Source organism: Epargyreus clarus, unplaced genomic scaffold, assembly GCF_041222505.1.
Source record: "Epargyreus clarus isolate Ecla_fem2 unplaced genomic scaffold, WU_Ecla_fem_2.2 ptg000006l, whole genome shotgun sequence".
Taxonomy (NCBI): Eukaryota; Metazoa; Arthropoda; class Insecta; order Lepidoptera; family Hesperiidae; genus Epargyreus; species Epargyreus clarus.
This window is the reverse complement of record NW_027332214.1, coordinates 12,125,295-12,131,345: the sequence shown is the minus strand read 5'-3', so window position 1 is coordinate 12,131,345 and position 6,051 is coordinate 12,125,295. Positions and strand designations below refer to the sequence as shown.

Here is a 6,051-nt window from a genome sequence, read left to right as displayed (position 1 = left end):
AACGGGATTTGATAGTTGCTTCGCGAAAATATGTAAATATCATTGAAGGTGGTAGAACCCGCTGTGGTTGGACTCAGGCGGCACCACCGCCACACTTATTTCTGCCTTATACCAGCAGCGTTAAGGGCTGACGTGTTCTGGTCTGAAGTGTGTGGTAAGGGAGACATACTTTAACGAGGTGTTCCAGCTTAGTTCTCAGGGGTAGCGGCGCATCTGTGGACGACCTCAGGTAGGAATATCTAATCCTATCTGGGGTTGATTACAGATGTCCATGGGCGGCAGTAAATACTTACCATGAAGTGGACTGCATGCTCGTTTGGCTACTCCTATATTATACAAAAAAAAAAATACATTATTTTTTATCCGAGTGCGGATGGTGATGTTTTTCGAGAATATCCATGTATTAATTTTTTGGCACGCCCTACAGCCCCAACTGCTTGACAAAGTTTAATATGAGGTATCATGGATGTTTAAAATGTGGAAGTGACACACGTGACATTTTTAAGCATAATATTTTTTTCTTATTTGTATCGTATTCCATTCCATTCCGAAAACGCGTCATCCTGTATTTTCTACCAAACGTATTGTATACGAGTCGTTTGCACTTCCGCCCTTCGCTGGACAAGCGATGCTTTCAATGATAAAATTGCACGGACATTAAAACAACTTCGCCCCCACTTTCAATAGCGTTGGGATTTTGTTAACGTTTTGTATACATTTGTTTTATACATTTTGCGTTGTCAAACTGGTGTAAAGTGGTTTTTGTTGGCTATTGTACTGGGAGCAAACGGGTAGTCTACAGGCTAGCACTTGCGTTAATTTGCAATTCGACAATAGATGGCGCTGCACGATTCTGAATCACGCTATGGAAGTTTTTTAAATATCTTGCATATATATAACCTCTGAACTGAGCCTTGTAAGATAATCTTAGTGTTTCCAAGTATGATTATGAATATTCACCCATGATAATTTTCTTTCGCTAAAAACTATTCCTAGATTAACTGCGGCGGCTCTATCATAACGACTAGTTTAGGTTTCCATTTTTATTATAATCAATTTGATCCAAATTTGTCATTGCCGAGTTTGCCGACCATTGAATGGGGAATATACTTTTCACAATTTGACGATAGATGGCGCTACATGATCCGGGAATATTATAAACTCCCTGTAGATATTATGCTGAACCGAAAACCGAACCCAACACCCGTACACCACGGTAATTACTATCCCAAGCTGTTCGTTCAGCGTCAGCAGCGCACGAAATTTAAAACCGTGACACAAATAAGAACAAAAACTGAAGCGGAAAGCGGTTAACGGGAAAACCGGGAAACTTTATAACACCTTGTATTCAATGAGCGGGCCGACCATCGGCCGTAATTTTCCTGTCTTGTTTTATCTGCTCCGGGAACAATGGAACTCATTTTGGGGCACAATGAATTTCATTTCGGACGCAATCCGCCAAAACGCCGCCATTAAAATCCCTCCGCGGGTCCCGCCATTGTGGCCGAATGTGGCCCTAAACTGCCTCTATTTGTTAGCACTAGACCTCCCGGTAATTGATGGAAAGCTAGTTACAAATGAACGGTTTCCTTGCTGGGATCCGCACGGAATACTAGCAAAATTCTTTAGATTCGAATAAAGTTAACCGGGTGAAAAATGTTTTGTATCAAATTTTGTGTTAAAAAGAATATCGAGAGTGGGTTGGATTAAAAAAATCTAATCATTAATTAAAAGTTGGAAAGCTGTTTAAAACATTTTAAACGTGGGTGAAGGCGGTAAACTTGGTATCGTAATGGACGTAATCCTAGATCCCTGTCTTTTTAGGATGAGATTCGTATCCAGCTTCGACAGTGATGGTTTGATGACATATGACTTAACGATTCCATTGTACATGATTTATATATTTTTATATCTGGCTACCCTTTTTATATCATATATTATGGTGGCTAACTTTTGTTAAATGTTTTTGTTACCCCCCACAAAACCTCTGAATGCGTTTCACGATAATCTCATCTAATTCTTAATGATATCCTACTAAAGGATTGCGCTTGTCGTCACATAAAGCTACTAGCTGTCACCCATTCATAATCTGACTACGTCATTTAACACATGCTAGAACTAGCTATACATATACTTCACATTGCTAAATAAAACGAATTTTGAAATAACACAAAAATATAATTAAAGTTTCTTACGAAAATAATATCCATAAACACAAGCAAATCCCAAGATACTTAAGTAGGGCCTTTCGAGATCTCGATATATTTTCTTTGTCATAAAGCGTTCTGAAAACGGCAGATGTCTGTTAAATCTTCGCAGAGCCGTCGTTTTTATCCAGTACTCTAGGCTTGACCCACACATACAGACCTTCAGAACGACGTGCGTATAATATAGCAACAATTTGTAGTTTTTATTACCTTTTAATTATCTTTATTGTTACTCTGTTCCAAAATATGCTTTGGGTTTTGCTTGTGGGAAGAACATGTTAATATCCAATTTATACTATATTTTAATTATATAATATATCTATCAAAATATTAAGTCGTATGCAACTGGTGTTTTATTGCATTTTATTACATACTAGCAGTACCTGCGGCTTCGCCCGCTTTTATTCAATCATAATAAAATATAGACTATACGACTCCTGAATAGTGTAGCTTTCTGATTGTGAAGAATTTTCATGATCGGTTCCGTATTTCCGAAGATTAGCCCTTAGAAAGAACCAAACAATCACAGTTACAAACTTTACCTCTTTATAATATTAGTCTGTAAGAACATTAAATTTCTAGATTCGCCTTCGTATGTGTTATATATTTAGAAATAGAAGAGGTTAATTAAGAACGTTATCGAATCGATAAAAAGCAATTTTAGTAATTCATTTTTGGTAAGAAAGAGTATCGAAAAAAGAATATCAATAAGTTATTCTATGCTTGTATATTTTACCTTACTAAAGTATTTAAAGAAAGTTATTCCGTATTTTATATCGCTCTACAAACTAATAAACCGTGTGTGGCGCAAGTCTGCGGCGTCGTGAGCGGCGAGAAATAGCAAATGATCCTGAGAGATTATCTAGCCCGACAGATATTTTTACGAAGGTAAGTCTGTACTGGTAATAACTGGAATAGTTGAACGTTCCTATTTTTGAACTATACTATGTTTAGAGGGTAAACGAGAGCAGTGAGCGCTCAGTAATTTGTTTGTCGATAATTAGGTGGTTTAATTAGGAATTAGGATTATTATAGTCTAGTAGAGCATAGTAACATAGTAACATTGGTAACATGAGTGTTGTGGTGGTAAGGGTTAACCAGAATTTATTTATTTATTTCCATTGTACTTAAAAACCTATGTTAGTACAACTTATCATAATTAAAAAGACACAAATAATAATAATAACAAATAACAAAAAGAACAATATAACTAAAACTATTTTCTACGCCATATACCATATACGTATTCCAATTGATGCGGTGCCTTACACACCACACTCATAAGGACGATAGCATAGGCCTCCAAACCCAGAAAATAAATATATAAGTCTACTTGACCAGAAATCGAACCCTGTAAGTGTTAGACCGGTAGAGTTTTTGTCTCTGGGCTATTTGGGTTGTGAATTGTTTTTTTAATTAAGAGAGTGTTTATGGTGTCATTTCTCGTTTATTTCGTTATATGTATTACAATTATATTTAATTCCAATAACATACTCCATATTATTTCCATATACAATAAGTTGTTATAATGCTCGTTTTATGTATATCTGTTCCTATAAAACATTGATTGTCTATAATTGTCGTAAGCTTTTTAATCAAAATCATTGACACTTACTTCAAAATAACCTATCTTTATGGCCATGGAAGGGTAGAAATTATCTAAAATGTCGAAATTATAGGTATCAATATAACTCTTCTATTTTGAACAACTGAAAAATTGTCATCTGGGTAAGTTTAATGCAATTTTATTATTAACTAGCTGACCCGGCAAATTTGTACCGCCTCAAAATCTATTTATCAAATATTTTTCATATAAAATATAGCCTATGTTACTTGTGGATAATGTAGCTTTCGAATGGTGAAAGAATTTTTAAAATCGGTCCAGTAGTTTTTGAGCCTATTCATTACAACCAAACAAACAAACAAAGTTTTCCTCTTTATAATATTAGTGTAGATTTCTTTACGATAAGCGTAGTGGAGTGTATTCCCCTTCAACTGTGCAGGTACCAGAGTCACACAATTATTTATTTATTTATGGATTACCAACATAAGACACAGATGACACAATTATAAAGTATACCTACATTGAATCTTTTGGCATAGGTGACTGTTCTTATTATTAAAAGTAATCACAGCATGTTGTGTGTTACAAACTATGATTTTGAAATAAAATTTATAGTAAAAGATACATATTTATAGCATGCAACAGTTTTTGTATTTCGGTGAGAGGCTGAAGATGACATATATGAGGCGATATGTAAGTCCTCAAGGGTAGCAATGAATTTGTTATTGCTCTTAAATATGTTTTATTATATGTGGAGTTGATTGTAGATGTGTCCATAGATGGACTGAATATTTGTTCTCTACTCTAATCTAATCTAAATATATATAACTCAAAGGTGACTGACTGACATAGTGATCTTTGCCCAAACTATTGACGGATCGGGATGAAATTTGGCATGCAGGTAGATGTTATGACGTAGCGATCCGCTAAGAAAGGATTTTGATCAATTCTACAGAAAAAAAGGATGTCGTTTCAGTATGCTACAGTTCTATGGAATGGTGGTATTATGGACCCCTGATCTTGGCCGTGGTGATGTTCCTACTCGTCGGCACAGTCTTCGAGAAGCGGATTGAGATGGCCATACGTCGCATCAGTAAGTTACATTTTTTCAAAATATTTCCTGGTCCGTTTCTGGAGGCACCACTGTCAACTCTGTTTTTGCATTATACCAGCCGTTCAAGTGCTTCTGTGTTTTTTTTCAAGGATTACGTAAGTAAGAGAAACTTAAAAGATTTTCAACTTAGTTCTTAGGTTTGGTACACAAGGGAACATCTGTAATCAAGGCCTTCTATACTGTATTACGTCGGTCTATGGGAGGCAATAGCCGTTTAACATCAGGTATAATGCAAGCTGGCTTACTGCCATATTTAAAAAAAAAACGTATATTTGCAGTAGAACAGCAGCGAAGACAGCTACCACAGACAGAAGAACAACAGACTGAAGGGGCCCCAGAACCACCAAGTCCATCGACTGTCCGAACTACGTCACAGAGGAACATAACTGGAGCTTCTCCCTCACCTTGCAACAAACTCAACATGGTACATAATAAGGAAGAAATAGCAATTTGACAACTTTACTAAAGCCCATTAATAATAATCAATCTTACTATCACATTTTCCGAGGCGTTCCCCCGTAGTCCTCACGGATAGCGGCGCATTGGCCGACCTCAGGTAGGAATATCTAATCCTATCTGGGGTTGATTACAGATGTCCATGAGCGGTAGAGGCCACTTACCATCAGGTGGACTGGATGCTCGTCTGCTACATTACGTCTGTACATTATATAAAAAAATATTGTTAAATTTCAACCTTTGGAAGGTGAAACGTTGGATAGATTGGTTATTAATGACGGGCGGAAGTATTTTATGATTTATACAGGCAATTGTAGGAATTCAATTCCATTTCAATTTAATTTACATTTTGTTTCATACTTTAAACTGTATTGGCGTTATTAAAACTGAAATGCGTTCTTGGCACTTTGTTTCAGTCAAGAAGACAATAAAAGTAATCCGTGAATACAAAACATTTGTGACTATTTTTTTGAATTAAATACAATACATTAAATATAGAATCGTTTAATTACAGTTATTATAGTCCTCATAGCGTAATCGACCCGAAATAAGGCAGGTGGTCTGCTTGTATCAATTACAACGTAGTTGCTTCCTTTGAAAAGTATGTTGAAACACCACACAAATACTATTTTTTCGTCTTACCATACTCTTTAAAACAGAACACATATTTTTACACTGTTATGTGGCAGAAATAGACGGTAGGCGATGAT

General features: G+C 36.0%; 1 long non-coding RNA gene across 2 annotated transcripts; it reads left to right on the top strand.

Moving 5' to 3' along the window:
* The first annotated feature begins 3,854 nt into the window (after window positions 1-3,854).
* Window positions 3,855-5,838, top strand: LOC140742522 (uncharacterized). Of its 2 annotated transcripts, XR_012102294.1 has the most exons (4): window positions 3,855-3,935; window positions 4,748-4,864; window positions 5,164-5,309; window positions 5,758-5,838. It is a non-coding gene; the product is annotated as an uncharacterized LOC140742522 (long non-coding RNA). The 2 variants fall into 2 exon arrangements; XR_012102293.1 differs by lacking the exon at window positions 5,758-5,838 and having other exon boundaries at window positions 5,164-5,454.
* The last annotated feature ends 213 nt before the right edge of the window (window positions 5,839-6,051 follow it).